This window comes from Strongylocentrotus purpuratus, unplaced genomic scaffold (assembly GCF_000002235.5).
Source record: "Strongylocentrotus purpuratus isolate Spur 01 unplaced genomic scaffold, Spur_5.0 spur5_scaffold_4, whole genome shotgun sequence".
NCBI classification, from domain to species: domain Eukaryota; kingdom Metazoa; phylum Echinodermata; class Echinoidea; order Camarodonta; family Strongylocentrotidae; genus Strongylocentrotus; species Strongylocentrotus purpuratus.
Window position 1 is genome coordinate 25,733,196 of NW_022145610.1, and position 16,513 is coordinate 25,749,708.

The 16,513-nt window shown below is 36.9% G+C and overlaps 1 long non-coding RNA gene across 1 annotated transcript; it reads left to right on the forward strand.

The window, feature by feature from the left end:
• Positions 1 to 938: 938 nt before the first annotated feature.
• LOC105443847 lies at positions 939 to 16,292 on the forward strand. Its single transcript, XR_004066376.1, has 6 exons — positions 939 to 1,260; positions 3,379 to 3,410; positions 4,813 to 5,531; positions 10,751 to 10,795; positions 13,005 to 13,194; positions 16,180 to 16,292. It is a non-coding gene; the product is annotated as an uncharacterized LOC105443847 (long non-coding RNA).
• The last annotated feature ends 221 nt before the right edge of the window (positions 16,293 to 16,513 follow it).

A 16,513-nucleotide genomic window follows, 5' to 3' on the forward strand; every position in this document is an offset into this window, starting at 1 on the left:
ATCGATGATGATCATTCATGAGCGTGATCCTGACATCTGATTGAAAAAATGAGGGGACATTTAGATAACATATAGTCTCAGCTACAACATACTCAAAAATCAACAAAAACCAAGCAGAAATAATGGCGATATTGCTCGCCAAAGACAGGAATTTAGAATCCAGATTTCAGACCATGATGATGATGATCATCATCATTAAGATAATGATGATCATGAGCGTGATCCTGACATCTGATTGAAAAAATGAGGGAACATTTAGATAACATATAGTCTCAGCTACAACATACTCAAAAATCAACAAAAACCAAGCAGAAATAATGGCGATATTGCTCGCAAAAGACAGGAATGTAGAATCCAGATTTCAGAAAAAGTCACCTTCGGTAGGCATGACACGCAAATTACGAAAATTCTGACATGTCGCATTTAATCGAAATTTTCACTATGATGACGTCATCAAAATGAAAAATGGTGAGATATAAATAAAGAGAAGGAAAGAGGAAGACGGTACGTTATAGTCATGTAAAAATACATGAGCTGGACAGAGGGATGAAAGATCGAGGAATCAGAAATGCGCATATCTTGGAAGGAGAGAGCTAGCGGGAGATCGAGGATAAGGAAATGGTGGTAGGTATACGCACGTGAAATAAGAATACAAAGCTAGCCAAAGCTAGGCAACGGAAAGAGCTAGAGAAAATTAAGGAGCAATGGAATAAGGCCAAATAAAAAATAAAAAAATGTTTAGCGTCCTGTTTTTAGGAAAAATAGGAAGGGGGAGGCCCTTTTTTTTTTTTTTTTCTTTCAAAATGGCCGCTCAAAATGGCTGCTCGGTACATTTTCCCTGTCAGTCGGGCTACTTTTCAAGATGGCCGCCGACATTTTATGTTTTTTTTCTCTAAAAAAAAAAAAAAAATCAAAAAAAATAAATAATAATAATCAAAAAAATAATAGGAGGCGGCCCCCAAAAAGGAAGCGGGCGGGGACGCTAAACATGTATATTCTTTTTACATGGCCTAAACGACAAGGTATCAGATATCCATTGTTTTGACATTCCTTTTCCCTTAAACACGCAAAATCATGCATTTCGTGAGAAATTATATGCGCGAGAAATATACTGGGCGAATTGTCTGTAGGGCGAATTTAATCTGACCAAGATTTTGGCCGATTCGAATTGCATGCACATTCTCATGATCATGGTCATATGAGTTCTGAGTACTGCTGTTTTATAGTTGTGCTGTTGTGCTGATTGCTAGCTTAGTTTTGGTAAGAATTCGGTTGTTGCTATTGTATTACTTTATCGTGAATCCTTTCTTATTAGTTTGTTGGAGATTTTGCGTTATCGCATAAGTGTGTGAGTGTATTTAAACTTTTAAAGGCATTGACTTTGTTTATAATATTATGTTTGCAGTTTTAGTACAAATCAAGTCTGAGATGCGATACATATTACGTATACCGTACATGTATATAGGGTCTGCGTGTTATCATATCAGCTCAGTGAGCTGAGTAGTGAGTGTGATTGTGATTGAATTTTGAAGCCCTACGAAAAACGAAAAGGAAGTGTTTCAAAAAAGTGAAAATCTTTGACTCAGTTTGACTTTGATTGACCGGTTTTACCATACTCATTTCCCCCAATAGAGTGTAGACCGTAGACCTGTCCTAGTCTAGATCTAGATCTAAGTCAGTGTTATAAATTAAAAACCGTAAGTCGGTAGGGATCTAGGCCTACTAGATCTAGATACTAGGCCTATATCTGACTATAGGCCTAGATCATAGATCTAGACTAGACCTAGATCTAGTCTAGATCTATTAATTTCTAATTCCAATCATAAATATCTTGATAGGCTAGTTGATAATTAGACAGGTCACAGCTGACAGGCGATCGGCTTGTAAAAGTCATGGGATAATAATTATCCCCTCGCCAAAGAAGGAGGGGATCTAGACCCCTGTATTATGCTACTCGCTGTCGAAGCCCGACCTTCCTTCTGTGTGCATTAACAAATCTGGTTTAAAATCAATAACTTTAGTAATGTTTGACGGATTTTAATGAAATTTGATATGAAGGTAAATGGTATAAAAACACCGCATAAGTTCAATTTCGGAGTAAGTAGGTCATAGGTCATAGCTCATTAAATATGCGAATCTGGTTTCTGTTCGATAACTTTAGTAATATTTGATGGATTTTCATGAAATTCGATATGAAGGTACAGGGTATAAAAACGAGGCATAAGTTCAATTTCCGAGTATGTAGGTCAAAGGTCATGGCTCATTGAATATGCGAATCTGGTTTTTCGATCGATAACTTTAGTAATGTTTGACAGATTTTAATCAAATTTGATATGAAGGTACATGCTATCAAAATACAGCATAAGTTCAGTTTCGGAGTATGTAGGTCAAAGGTCATAGTTCATTAAATGTGCAAATCTGGTTTCTATTCGATAACTTTAGTAATGTTTGACGGATTTTAATGAAATTTGATAGGAAGGTACATGCTATCAAAATACAGCATAAGTTCAGTTTCGGAGTATGTAGGTCAAAGGTCATAGCTCATTAAATATGTGAATCTGGTTTCTGTTTGATAACTTTAGTATTATTTGATGGATTTTCATGAAATTCGATATGAAGGTACATAGTATAAAAACACAGCATAAGTTCAATTTCCGAGTATGTAGGTCAAAGGTCATGGCTCATTAAATATGCGAATCTGGTTTCCGATTGATAACTTTAGTAATGTTTGACAGATTTTAATCAAATTTGATATGAAGGTACATGCTATCAAAATACAGCATAAGTTCAGTTTCGAAGTATGTAGGTCAAAGGTCATAGTTCATTAAATGTGCAAATCTGGTTTCTATTCGATAACTTTAGTAATGTTTGACGGATTTTAATGAAATTTGATAGGAAGGTACATGCTATCAAAATACAGCATAAGTTCAGTTTCGGAGTATGTAGGTCAAAGGTCATAGCTCATTAAATATGCGAATCTGGTTTCTGTTTGATAACTTTAGTATTATTTGATGGATTTCATGAAATTCGATATGAAGGTACATGGTATAAAAACACAGCATAAGTTCAATTTCGGAGTATGTAGGTCAAAGGTCATAGCTCATTAAATATGCGAATCTGGTTTCTGATATCGATAACTTTAGTAATGTTTGACGGATTTTAATCAAATTTGATATGAAAGTACATGGCATCAAAACATGGCCTTAGTTTGATTTCCCAGTATGTACCCTGCGAGGGGATGCTATGCTTTGCGTTGACTTGTTTTATTTATGTCATTTAGCATTATGAATGAGGGCTCATTATTTGTATTTATTGTAATATATTGATATTGGTATTTTATTAAATGTAATTTTTTGTTTTGTTTTGTTTGTATTTTAGGTTACTGAGAGTTGAAGAGAGAGTTGCAGAAAGTAAGTTGATATGCTTAGAAAGGCTGAAGTCAAGTAGTTTTTAAATTAAAGCTATGATGGAATGAAACAGATCCGCATAATTGGGAACAATTGAATGCAGAATACGAAAGCTATGGCTTTAAGAAATTTTCTATATAACTTTTTGACACTACCAAGTTACTTTTAATTATGTCAGTAAAGGTATAGACCAGTTTTGGAAAAGCCCCCTCTCAAAAAATGAAATGGTACCTTTTTTTAACAATCATGTGAAAGAATATGTTTTGACTAATAGCTGATGATACAAATTTTGATACTAATTGATATATTTGGTAAATTATTATATCTATCCGGAGTGGATAGATATTGCGCATGTGTCGCATAGTCCCATATACATCTTTCTGTGTACAGTGCTTGTAACTTTACCATGACTGGGTCAAATTTCTCATCATTTTGATGATCCAGAACCTTTCAGTACACACCAATACTTACCGTATATGCTAGATGATCAACCTTTTGTGATCGATTTCACAACGTTTTTTTCGCAATGCAATCGCATGACCAAAACTGGTCTTGAATGAGGGCTCACTATTTGTATTTATTTTTGTAATACATTCATATTGGTTTTTTATAAAATGCAATTGTTTTTTTTTTTTCTTTTTTTATTTCTAGTGCTTTTAATCAACAAATGTCAGTTTGATTAAAGAAATGACCCACACCAGACGGTTATTTCTGTCTATGACTCTCTATGTTTTGCTGGAGTGTGGGGTGGAGGGGGGGGGGGGGGGGGGAGTCACAGGTTGAACATTGGCACATAGAGAGGTCAAAAGTCATTTGAGGTCAAGCGTTAAAGTTTACCTGCAACCTCAGCTACACTACAAACACAAACACATTTTACCTTCACACATGTAAAATATCAATGCAATAATTCTACTCGTATCAAAGGGGGAGGGAGTAGATGCAGTGGAAGCAGGTGAAAGGCAGTAGCATATCATGTAATACCCCTTCTCAAAGTTTATGGGATGTTGCATTCTATGGCAGATATTTCAAAATCAGCTTGCGATAGGCCCTACAATTCTTATAGATGGCAATGGACATTGCGATATTCTAGTTATTTTCACAAGTGGGCGAGACAACATCGCTAATGCCTTGTTTTAACTGAAAAGTCATCCACAAAGTAGATGAGGTTTAGACATTGGTCAGTTAAAAATTTATGTTGTGCCACCACCCATGATAATGTCATTACAGAAATGGTACAATTTGAAACAGGAAAAGAGCTTAAAATGAAAATGCATTGAAGTACTGTACCTAAACAAAATATTGATATTAACATTATTTCTGAACTGTTGGTTCTTACAAAAGTTATTGATTTCGGTCTAAGTAGCAGTTTGGGATGTAATGTGGTGTTTGAATCTTTCCATTTCAGATTTGATAGATCTACTCTTACTGTTGGACAGTTACTGAGAGAGAAGCAAGGAGGCAGAGGTAAATTCAGCTCTTACTGTTGGACAGTTAGTGAGAGGGAAGCAGGGAGGAAGAGGTGAATAGAGCTCTTATTGTTGAACATTTACTGAGAGAGAAGCAAGGAGGCAGAGGTGAATAGAGCTCTTACTCTTGGACAGTTATTTAGAGAGAAGCAAGGAGGCAGAGGTAAATAGAGTTGTTACTGTTGGACAGTTATTGAGAGACGAGCAAGGAGGAAGAGGTGAATAGAGCTCTTACTGTTGGACAGTTACTGACACAGAAGCAAGGAGGCAGAGGTGAATAGAACTCTTACTGTTGGACAGTTAATGAGAGAGAAGCAAGGAGGCAGAGGTAAATAGAGTTGTTACTGTTGGACAGTTATTGAGAGACAAGCAAGGAGGAAGAGGTGAATAGAGCTGTTACTGTTGGACAGTTACTGAGACAGAAGCAAGGAGGCAGAGGTGAATAGAGCTCTTACTGTTGGACAGTTACTGACACAGAAGCAAGGAGGCAGAGGTGAATAGAACTCTTACTGTTGGACAGTTAATGAGAGAGAAGCAAGGAGGCAGAGGTAAATAGAACTCTTATTGTTGGACAGTTACTGACACAGAAGCAAGGAGGCAGAGGTGAATAGAACTCTTACTGTTGGACAGTTAATGAGAGAGAAGGAAGGAGGCAGAGGTAAATAGAGTTGTTACTGTTGGACAGTTATTGAGATGGATATGATATATTTAAGTGTAATTTGGGACTCGGGTTCTGGTTATTTATAGGGAAAGAACCATTAGTAATTACCATAGTAACATTGCTCGATAGCTTATCAAAATCAAGAAATCAATGGTATTTACTATAGTAAACTATAGTAACTATAGTAAACTTCCCGCGGGAAACTGCCAAAAAAAATAAACGGTCAACAGGGTTGTGAACGCAAATGAACACGCTCCATTTGAAATTGCCATGACCGCCACAACAAATTTAACATGTTTAATTTTTGAAGCGGTTCCTGGCAGTATGCACAGATCACTCCGGATTAGGGCTGTAGTATTCCAAAAACGGTTATCCTCCCTCCGAATCCGTTTGGTTTTCGGTTAACCTATACCGAATTGTGAGACATAATTTTAATCTGATATGTATCAATTTGCTTGGATTAAACACCAAAGTGTTTATTTTCTTTAGTGGTACAAGGGTTTTGTAGTACTATCAGCCTAATTTCATTCATTTTCTTTGAAAATGTGATTGAACAATAATGATTTTTTTTTTCAAGGGGGGGTTTTAACATTTATAAATCGGCCCGAAAAATCGCAACGACTCAGCCGACCGCTGAATAAGCGGGGGGGGGGGGGGGGGGGGGGGGGGGGGGGTAAGAGGACACTTTTTTTTTTTTTTTGTGGTCTCAATATTTGAAAATCTGACATTTTGCTCCGTTGGGGGGGGGGGGGGGTAAGGTCACCTTTTTTAGGTCAGCCATGAAAATATTTTTTTTTTTTAATAAAAAAAAAAAAAAAAAAAATCCAAAGGGGGGTGTTTTGGGGGGGATTACGGGGGGGTTTACACATATAAAAATACCAAAGGGGGGGGGGGGGCGGGTGTAACCCCTCAAACACACCCCCCCCCCCTGTGTACGCGCCTGATCTCTGCAAACTATGGTAATTGTATCCCCCGGCAGTATGTCGGTGGGGTACTTTTGATTCAGCAGCGTTACGCCGCCCCGTCATCTTGTGTGCGCTCTAACTGCCACATTTCTTTACAGATATCTTTCAAATTTTGTATGGAGGTGTATCTTGGTATAATCTACACACCTATAACTTTTGGTGATGCTGCCCCCTGTGTTCCGTCTTCTATAGGGTAAAAGGCCATATTTTATTCTTGTGTGCGCTCTAACTGCCACATTTCTTGACTAATTTCTTTCAAATTTTGTATGGAGGTGTATCTTGGTATAATCTACACACCTATAACTTTTGTTGATGCTGCCCCCAGTGTTCGGTCTTCTATAGGGTAAAAAGCCATATTTTATTCTTGTGTGCGCACTAACTGCCACATTTCTTGACAGATTTCTTTCAAATTTTGTATGGAGATGTATCTTGGTATAATCTACACACCTATAACTTTTGGTGGTGCTGCTGCCCTCAGTGTTCCGTCTTCTATAGGTTAAATGGCCATATTCTTTTGGATGGTTTGGGTGTGCTCTATGGGCCTCATTTTTCAAGGGATTTTGTTCAAATTTTTAACAAAGGTGTATCTCGGTAGAATCTACAAGCCTATAGATTTTTGTGATGCTGCCTCCAGTGTTCCGCTTTTATAGGGTCAAAGGTCATACTTTGATAGATGTCTTTGTGGCACTGTAGTTTGCGGTCTAATTGCATCATTACTTAACAGATTTCTTTCAAATTTTGTATGGAGATGTATCTTGGTATAATCTACACACCTATAACTTGTGGTGGTGCTGCCCTCAGTGTTCCGTCTTCTATAGGTTAAATGGCCATATTCTTTTGGATGGTTTGTGTGTGCTCTATGGGCCTCATTTTTCAAGAGATTTTGTTCAAATTTTCAACAAAGGTGTATCTTGGTATAATCTACACATCTACTCTTTTGGGCAATGCTGCCCTCATTTTTCTGTCTTTTATATGGTCAAAGTTTATATATGTCTTTTATGCGCTCTAACTGCCACATTTTTTGACAGATTTCTTTCATATGTATGATGGAGGTGTGTCTGAGTACGATCTACACATCGTTCGTGTTTGGTGATGCTGCCACCTGTGTTCCGTCTGTTATAGGGTCAAAGGTCATAGTTTGGTGGATGTCTTTTGTGCGCTCTAACTGCCACATTTCTTGACAGATTTCTTTCAAATTTTCTACAGAGATGCATTATACTTAATCTACACGTATATTGTTTTGATGATGCTGCTCCTAGTCTTGACAATAGTCTGAGCCACAATTGGCGGTCTCTACGTCATCCTTTTGATTCAGGGAGGGGGGGAGAGGGGATCTTTGTCCCTCCTTCGACCATAAGGATGACACAAAATCGCTGCCACTGCCGGGGGATACATTCGCATTGCGCGTCAATACAGATTGCGATATTTCTAGTTACCATAGTTACAGTGCTTGATAGCTAATAAAAATCAAGAAATCAATGGTATTTACCATAATTTGCAGAGATAGCATTAATTGTAAAGATACGATAGTTTTATGCAATGGGGTCGTGATGGTTGATATGTATGACATACTGAGTTGTTATAATGAGGTTGCACTGTATTATGAAATAATAATAATAATCTGTTTTTTTATATAGCGCTCAATACACCGATCCAACAATGTGCCTAAGCGCTTTACAGATATATTATTACCCCGGTCATCGGATTCAGGCTTACCCGCACACAATGTGTGCACATTTTCGCAACGACTCAGCCAGCCGCTGAATAAGCAGGGGGGGGGGGGGGGGGGGGGGGGGTAAGAGGACACTTGTTTTTTTTTTGTGGTCCCCAAAAAATCCCAACGATTCAGCCAACCGCTGAATAAGCGGGGAGGGGGGGGGTAAGAGGTCACTTTTTTTTTTTTTTTTTGTTCCCCAAAAAACGCAACGACTCAGCCAACCGCTGAATAAGCAAGGGGGGGGGGGGGGTAAGAGGACACTTTTTTTGGGGGGGGGGGGTCTCGAAATTTGAAAATTTGACGTTTGGCTCCGTTGGGGGGGGGGGGGTTACAGCCATGGGAATAATTTTTTTTTTTTTTTTTTTTTTATAATTAAAAAAAAAAACGAAAGGGGGGGGGGGTTTGGGGGGTTTACACACATAAAAATACCAAAGGGGGGGGGGGGGGGTTTAACCCCCCAAACCCCTCCCCCCCCCCCCCCTGTGTAAGCGCCTGAATACGGTGTTAATGCCTAAAGCCCCATTTACACATTGACAATTGAAACGGCAATTTATGGCAGTTTTACATTCCTCCATGGTCAACGAGCAATGCCTAAAGCCCCATTTACACATTGACAATTGAAACGGCAATTTATGGCAGTTTTACATTCCACCATGGTCAACGAGCATTGACTAAAGCCCCATTTACACTTTGACAATTAAAACAGCAATTTATGGCAGTTGTACATTCCGCCATGGTCCACGAGCAATGCGTAAAGCCCCATTTACACATTGACAATTGAAACGGCAATTTATGGCAGTTGTACATTCCGTCATGGTCAACGAACAACGTGTTGACACATTAGTTGGGTTGACACAGTACTTGCTCAACTTAAGAATTAGGTTGAAAACTTAATCATCTACGATTAGGTTGCTAATCATCAATGATTAGTGCCGTATAGATGCACTAAAAAATTAGCAATTTTTAAGTTTAGTTGAAAAATCAGACTCCAAAATTTCTTAGAGTTTACGCTCAATTCACGAGCAGCGGGGGGTCCGCAGTCTATCATTAGGGACCTTTAGATTGAGTGGACGAGAACACGAGGAACGCCGACTGATCATGCGTGTCAACTACTTAACTGCCCATGTTGACTACAATTAGAAATCTTTTAGATTGCACTCGACGATATACATGCATGTAGGAAGTAATACTATGAACATCACGGACAAAGAAAGAAGATAAAATATACAGTTCCTCATTTTACCCTCAACAGAAGAACATCCCTTCACTGCTATTATGTAAAAATGTGTAGAACAGGTGACTATGCATGTGACACCTGTTCTACACATTTTTACATAATAGCAGGGAAGGGATGTTCCTTTGTCTACCTGAGGAACTGTATATTTTATGCGCACGCGGCATACTAGTACCTTGAGCATGTAAAGGCGCTATAAAAATACCAATATGTATGTATGTATGTACTAGATTTAGGAAAATCAAGGTTGACGCATTCTCGATCGCCGACTGAGACGACGTAACGCATGCGCAGTGCCTTGAAATGACGTCACACGTTGCAGTCAAAGCTGTAGACGTGCAAATCTAAAAGTCCCTATTATCCCGTGTGGACGTAATTTAATCAATGAGCTCCACGATTAGCGTGACCTCTCCGTCAACCCTCTGTGCGTCCCTGTAGCTGGGATTATCTCGGCACTTCCGGCCAATGATTGATTGGGAGGGTTGCTTAAAAACTTAATCTTAAACATAAGTTTTCGTGTGGACGCTCATTATTTATGGGGTAAGCTCTTATTGATGATTAGCAATTGTCGATGATTAGGTACTGTTTAAATGTAACTATTGTAGGACATTAGAGGCCTGCTGTTGTGGAGGAACGTGGGACAGATTTATTGCTTTAAAGGTAGGCGTGAATTAGATCTCTAAATTTGAATCTTACAACAACAAAAAACAAAAAAAATGTTATACAATTTTGATAATAGCTAGGTAGCTTCCAAAGAATGAATGGAATCTTGATACATATTTGTACTGCCTTCATGCTATCTGAAAGAAAAGTATCAGGTTGGATAATTAATGTAGGTGACCTTTGGGAAAAATCAATTCTAGCATATTAATTTAGCATGAAAAGTGCATACGGTAAGTAGTGTTTTGTCAAGCCCAGGGCCCCGTTGCATAAAACTATTGTATCTTAACAATTTATGGTATCTGTGCAAACTATGGTTATTACCATAGCAACACTGCTTGATAGCTAATCAAAATCAAGAAATCAATGGTATTTACCATAGTTTGCAGAGATACCATTAATTGTAAAGATACAATAGTTTTATGCAATGGGGCCTTGATGGTCGATATGTATGAAATACTAAATTGTTATAATGAGGTTGGACTGTATTATGAAATGTTTGAGTGACATCAAAGTATGCAAATTAGTTGTTACCAAAGTTGAATTTGTGATGGAATCTAACTTGGTTTTATTCATTTTTTTGTATTGTATATTTTTGTCATGTTTTACTTGTATTTTTCATTTTTTGTTTTGATGACAGGTGCCATCTGCCATTTGGACTTTGACTGAATAAAGTTTTTGGAGTGTAGGTATACCGAGTGTCTGAAACAAAAGTTGACACTTTTGAATATTCTGCCAAATAAAAAATGTGAAACATTTTTGAGAAATTGTCATATGTATGGATGGTTGAAGCTCTCGTCTATCATATGGCAATAACAAATCTAATAATAATTGTTTCTTGGGTAAGCACTGGCCACTTTTGTAAAGGGTATGAAAATTAGGTTGCGCAAGATTTGGCTGAGCGAGAAGTCCCCCAGCATAACAATTGTTAATGGTCTGTTCAATTTATGATTAATTACGATGGATATGGGTTTGGGCTGTGTATGATGTGTCCCACCTCTTGCCCCACCCCACCCAACTACATTTAAAGGAGAATGAAACCCTGATTTTTAGTCTTAGGCCAAAAAAAAAAAATTGTTCGGTTGTCCTCGATTGCTTTTCTAGAGTAGGGGCGGGCGGGCGGATTTTTTTTTTTTTTTTTTTTTTTTTTTTTTAAATTCATTTTTTGTGTGTATTTTTTTTATTTTTATTTTTTTTATTTTTTTTTCTTTGAAATACAGCACCTTTTAAATCTCCATTGTACTACTTATAGCTACTTGCGCCCTCTTTGTAGCAAACAATGCCTAATCGGTGACCATTGGTCCCCATGATCCTCTTTATCTTATATTAACTGAGAGCTGATTTGATGAGATAACCACCTGTCCAGTGACCTTGCAGGGTGGTCTAATCCCTCCTGTAAACTAGTACAGATGGGGTTTAAAATGAGTTTAAGATTTGAATGAACGGCATTTTGACATAGAAAAATAAAAATGGCAAGTTTAATAAATACCTAATTGCGTACTGAAAAGATCAAACTGGCAACGGGACGCATTTTGATCCTTGCAAATGCATAAAATGGTATGTTTGGCATTTAAGATTGCTCCCCCCCCCCCCCCCCCAAAAAAAAAAAAATGAAAAAAAAAAATGAAAAAATGAAAAAAAAGAAAAAAAATTGAATTAAAAAAAAAAAATACGAGCGGCCCGAAAATGACGAGCGGGCGGTCGAGGACAACCAAACAACTTTTTTTTTTTGGCCTTATTGTGTTAATCAAAAGTTAAATAATTATTATTCAGGTACAGAAATTATGCTTGCACAACAACTGCAAGCGAAACCAGAGCCGCATGAAGATCCCCTACTATGCGGTTGTCTGCTTCAACAGGAGGTTCCACTGTACTAAAAAAAAAAAAAAAAATTCATGAGGTCATTTTGCTGGTCTCAACTATTTTTATTTCTTTGGGTTTTTTTGGGGCTAATATAACAAGGTAATTTTTATGGTCCCAAGGGCTTTGTTATAATGAGATTTTACTGTATATCAAAACAAGCGTTGTGTATATCAAAACATTTAAAATGGGCCTAAATTATACTGCCCTACTTTGGCAAAAGGAAGCAAGTGACATACCATCTAAATTTGAGTTATTTATGTTTTTATATCTGCAAATGACAGACACATTTTGTTTCTTTACAAGACATTTCACGACTCACGACAATAAGCCTCTAGCACTCTAAAGCTAGTTGGTGAGTCAAAGAAGAGTTGTGGTATACAACACCTTGTCTGTGTGCGGGCAACTCACGACAATAACCCTAGCACTCTTAAGCTAGTTGGTGAGTCAAAGAAGAGTTGTGGTGGACAGTCAGGGAAAGTCTGTGTACGGGAAACTCACGACAATAAGCCTCTAGCACTCTAAAGCTAGTTGGTGAGACAAAGAAGAGTTGTGGTAGACAGCACCTTGTCTGTGTGCGGGCAACTCACGACAATAAGCCTCTAGCACTCTTAAGCTAGTTGGTGAGTCAAAGAAGAGTTGTGGTAGACAGTCAGGGAAAGTCTGTGTGCGGGCAACTCACGTCCATAAGCTTCTAGCACTCTAAAGCTAGTTGGTGAGTCAAAGAAGAGTTGTGGTAGACAGCACCTTGTCTGTGTGCGGGCAACTCACGACAATAAGCCTCTAGCACTCTTAAGCTAGTTGGTGAGTCAAAGAAGAGTTGTGGTAGACAGTCAGGGAAGTCTGTGTGCGGGCAACTCACGACAATAAGCCTCTAGCATTGTGGTAGACAGCAAAACATTTTACAGCTTTGACAATATTTACGACTTGAACTTTGAACTTTTGTCACTTGCTTCCTTTTGCCAAAGTAGGACAGTATAATCTAATACAATACATATGCTATCAACTTTTTTTCTTGTGTTTCTCTTTGACAGGTACTGGTTGAAGCAGATTTCATTATCATCTCCATCTCATCTCATACCATCTCATCTCATACCATTTCATCTTCACCCACAAAACTCATAATCTTGAGTTTTTGAGAAAAGCACTCATTCAAACCTTCATCTATCATAAAGTCTGTGTGCGGGCAACTCACGACAATAACCCTAGCACTCTTAAGCTTTGGTGAGTCAAAGAAGAGTTGTGGTATACAGCACCTTGTCTGTGTGCGGGCAACTCACGACAATAACCCTAGCACTCTTAAGCTTTGGTGAGTCAAAGAAGAGTTGTGGTAGACAGTCAGGGAAAGTCTGTTTGCGGGCAATTCACGACAATAAGCCTCTAGCACTCTTAAGCTAGGTTGGTGAGTCAAAGAAGAGTTGTGGTAGACAGCAACTTGTCTGTGTGCGGGCAACTCACGACAATAACCCTAGCACTCTTAAGCTTTGGTGAGTCAAAGAAGAGTTGTGGTAGACAGTCAGGAAATTTTACAATTTTGAACATATTGACGAATTTACGAACTTGAACATTTGAATCCTTCATTATCTTACTCTATCTACTCAATCTGAATCTTCATTATCTTACTCTGTCTACTCAATCTGAATCTTTATTATCTTACTCTATCTACTCAATCTGAATCTTCATTATCTTACTCTATCTACTCAATCTGAATCTTCATTATCTTACTCTTTCTACTCAATCTGAATCTTCATTATCTTACTCTATCTACTCAATCTGAATCTTCATTATCTTACTCTGTCTACTCAATCTGAATCTTTATTATCTTACTCTATCTACTCAATCTGAATCTTCATTATCTTACTCTATCTACTCAATCTGAATCTTCATTATCTTACTCTATCTACTCAATCTGAATCTTTATTATCTTACTCTATCTACTCAATCTGAATCTTCATTATCTTACTCTGTCTTACTGAAACTCAATCTTGATCTTACTCTGTCTTTCTGAAATTGAATCTTCAATTTCTGTGTTGTGTTGCTCAAACTGTGTGAAATTGTGTGAAAACTAGAAAATAAGATACGAAACGAGATTTGACAAGAGTGTTAATAAACAATAAAGAGAAGAAAATTTCTTTTTGAGTTGATTTTTAGTGAAAGAAATAAAGCTGACTGGTTGATTGCTTGTTTAAGATATTGGAGAAAATTGTTAGTGTATAGAGAAAAAAAAGTGAATTGATTGAATAACTGAATTGTTAGAAATTGATTGTGAGAGATAGAGATATTTTTGATTGGTTGGTTGATTGAGTGATTTGATAAAAGTGAAATTCGTGAATATTACCTTTAGCATATAAGGTTGAATATAGAAACATAACTTTAAGACCAACAAGAGTGTTAATAAACAATAAATAAAAGAAAATTTCTTTTTTGAGTTGATTTTTAGTGAAAGAAATAAAGTTGACTGGTTGATTGCTTGTTTAAGATATTGGAGAAAATTGTACAGAGAAAAAAAAGTGTATTGATTGAATAACTGAATTGGTAGAAATCGATTGTGAGAGAGATATTTTTGATTGGTTGGTTGATTGAGTGATTTGATAAAAGTAAAATTTGTGAATATTACCTCTAGCATATAAGGTTGAATTTAGAAACATAACTTTAAGACCAACTAAGGCAAAACTAGAACACTTCGTACTAGCAGAGAGAAAGTAGAGGAATTACACGATAAAAATAACAGAACACAGAAATTTATTTTAAAGAGCGCCATCTTGAGGCAAAAACAATACTTCCAAACACATCGTAAACAGAAATTTAGTTACATCGAGGTATTAATTTATTTTGGTCTTTACTGAGACGACGGTTTGAAGAACACATTCTACTTTTGTATTGATATAGGGTTGTATAAAAGTGTTGATTGATAAAGAAAGAAATTTGTGTCTGGATATAGGCTCCTGTAGTGTTCATAGCTTTAGTATTATAAGTAAGCCGATTGCAGAGAGGTTGAGAACGAACATTGTATCGGGATATAAATATAGTTTTATAAATATAAATCGGCTTGATCGATTAGAAAGATAATAAGAAAAATATTTAAATTAGGATATAAAGTGGACTTTTTTTACACAGAGTTTTAATACAGATTGTTGTTAATAGAGCGCCATCACAAGGCAAATTAATATAATAAAGAGAAATTCCGTCACGATCAATACCTTCTAGATTAATATTTAACACAATTGCCGAAGAGCGCCATCTTTTGTTGAAAGCTATATATTTTTCTAGGCATTAATTTTCATTTTTGTTAAAAGGAAATAATTCCAAGAAGGAATACAGTATTGACAAGATATTGCATTGTCTATTATACAAAATACAACATACATTGACCTATAATCCATACATTTAACTTTAAAAAATAAAGAAATCCCCCCAAAAGCAAACACTTTGAACAGCAAATCAAAGACCATTACAAGGCAATTTGAGGTGATCAAGACATTACAGCTCGAATAGAAGGCTTCCTCTAAAGGAGTTTTTATCTTGAAACAAAAACATAATAGTCTGTATATAGTTCAGGCTTTGATATACACTGAATTTCAGTAAAGATTTTGAATTGATATTGACAACAGTGATACTTCAAATTACAATTGTGCATCATAATTTGAATACAGATACACTGTATAAGATAATTTGGAACGGAAAACCTTGTCTTGGCAAAAAAGCAAAAGGGCAGTTGTAATCTTATAGTTCAAAGCTTTGTACGAAATATTTTGTGATGGAGGAATACACTGATACATGTTGTGTTTGTAAGAATTTAATTGGAGAGGATGAGATTACTGTAACTTGCAAGTCATGTACTGGTCCCTATCATGTTACTTGTATGGGTTTTCCATGTAAGGAGACAATCAATGACACAAATGATAGAAGATTGATAGACACTACTGAATTCAAGACAGTTGTTGATGAAATCTTAGATGTACTGTCTACTTGTGCACCGCTGATGAATTCAGAGTTTGATGCATGCTGCATATGTGAAAGTGAGATCGGAAATGACATAAGTTCACTTTGTGAGTTTTGCAATAGTCATTTTCATGTTTCATGTATGCAACTGCCCTGTGAAGACAAACTGAATGATAGGAGATTGATTTGGATTTGTTCTTTGTGTGGAAATAACAACATCGCTCATCGCATGTTTGATCAAGTATGTATCCCTTCTCATTTCAATAGATACGAACTTCTTGGTGATCATGATGAACACTGTTACTTGGATTTGAACCAATCAAGGACCCTATCAAGTACGACCAACAAAAGAAAATGTGGCAGATCAAAGAAGAGGTATGGTAAAAAGGGAAAAAAAAACAATCGATTGAGAGGAACACAACATCATATAACTGACAGGAAAACAAATGAGTCTGATAGACATAATCCTTTGGCTATGGAAAATCCATCCCAAATAGAACACGAAGAGATGCAAAATGAAAAATTTGAGGATGACTGGGTAATTGTGAAATCAAGGAAGACGAAATGGGTGGAGAAACTAAAATCAAGAAAATTGTATCCC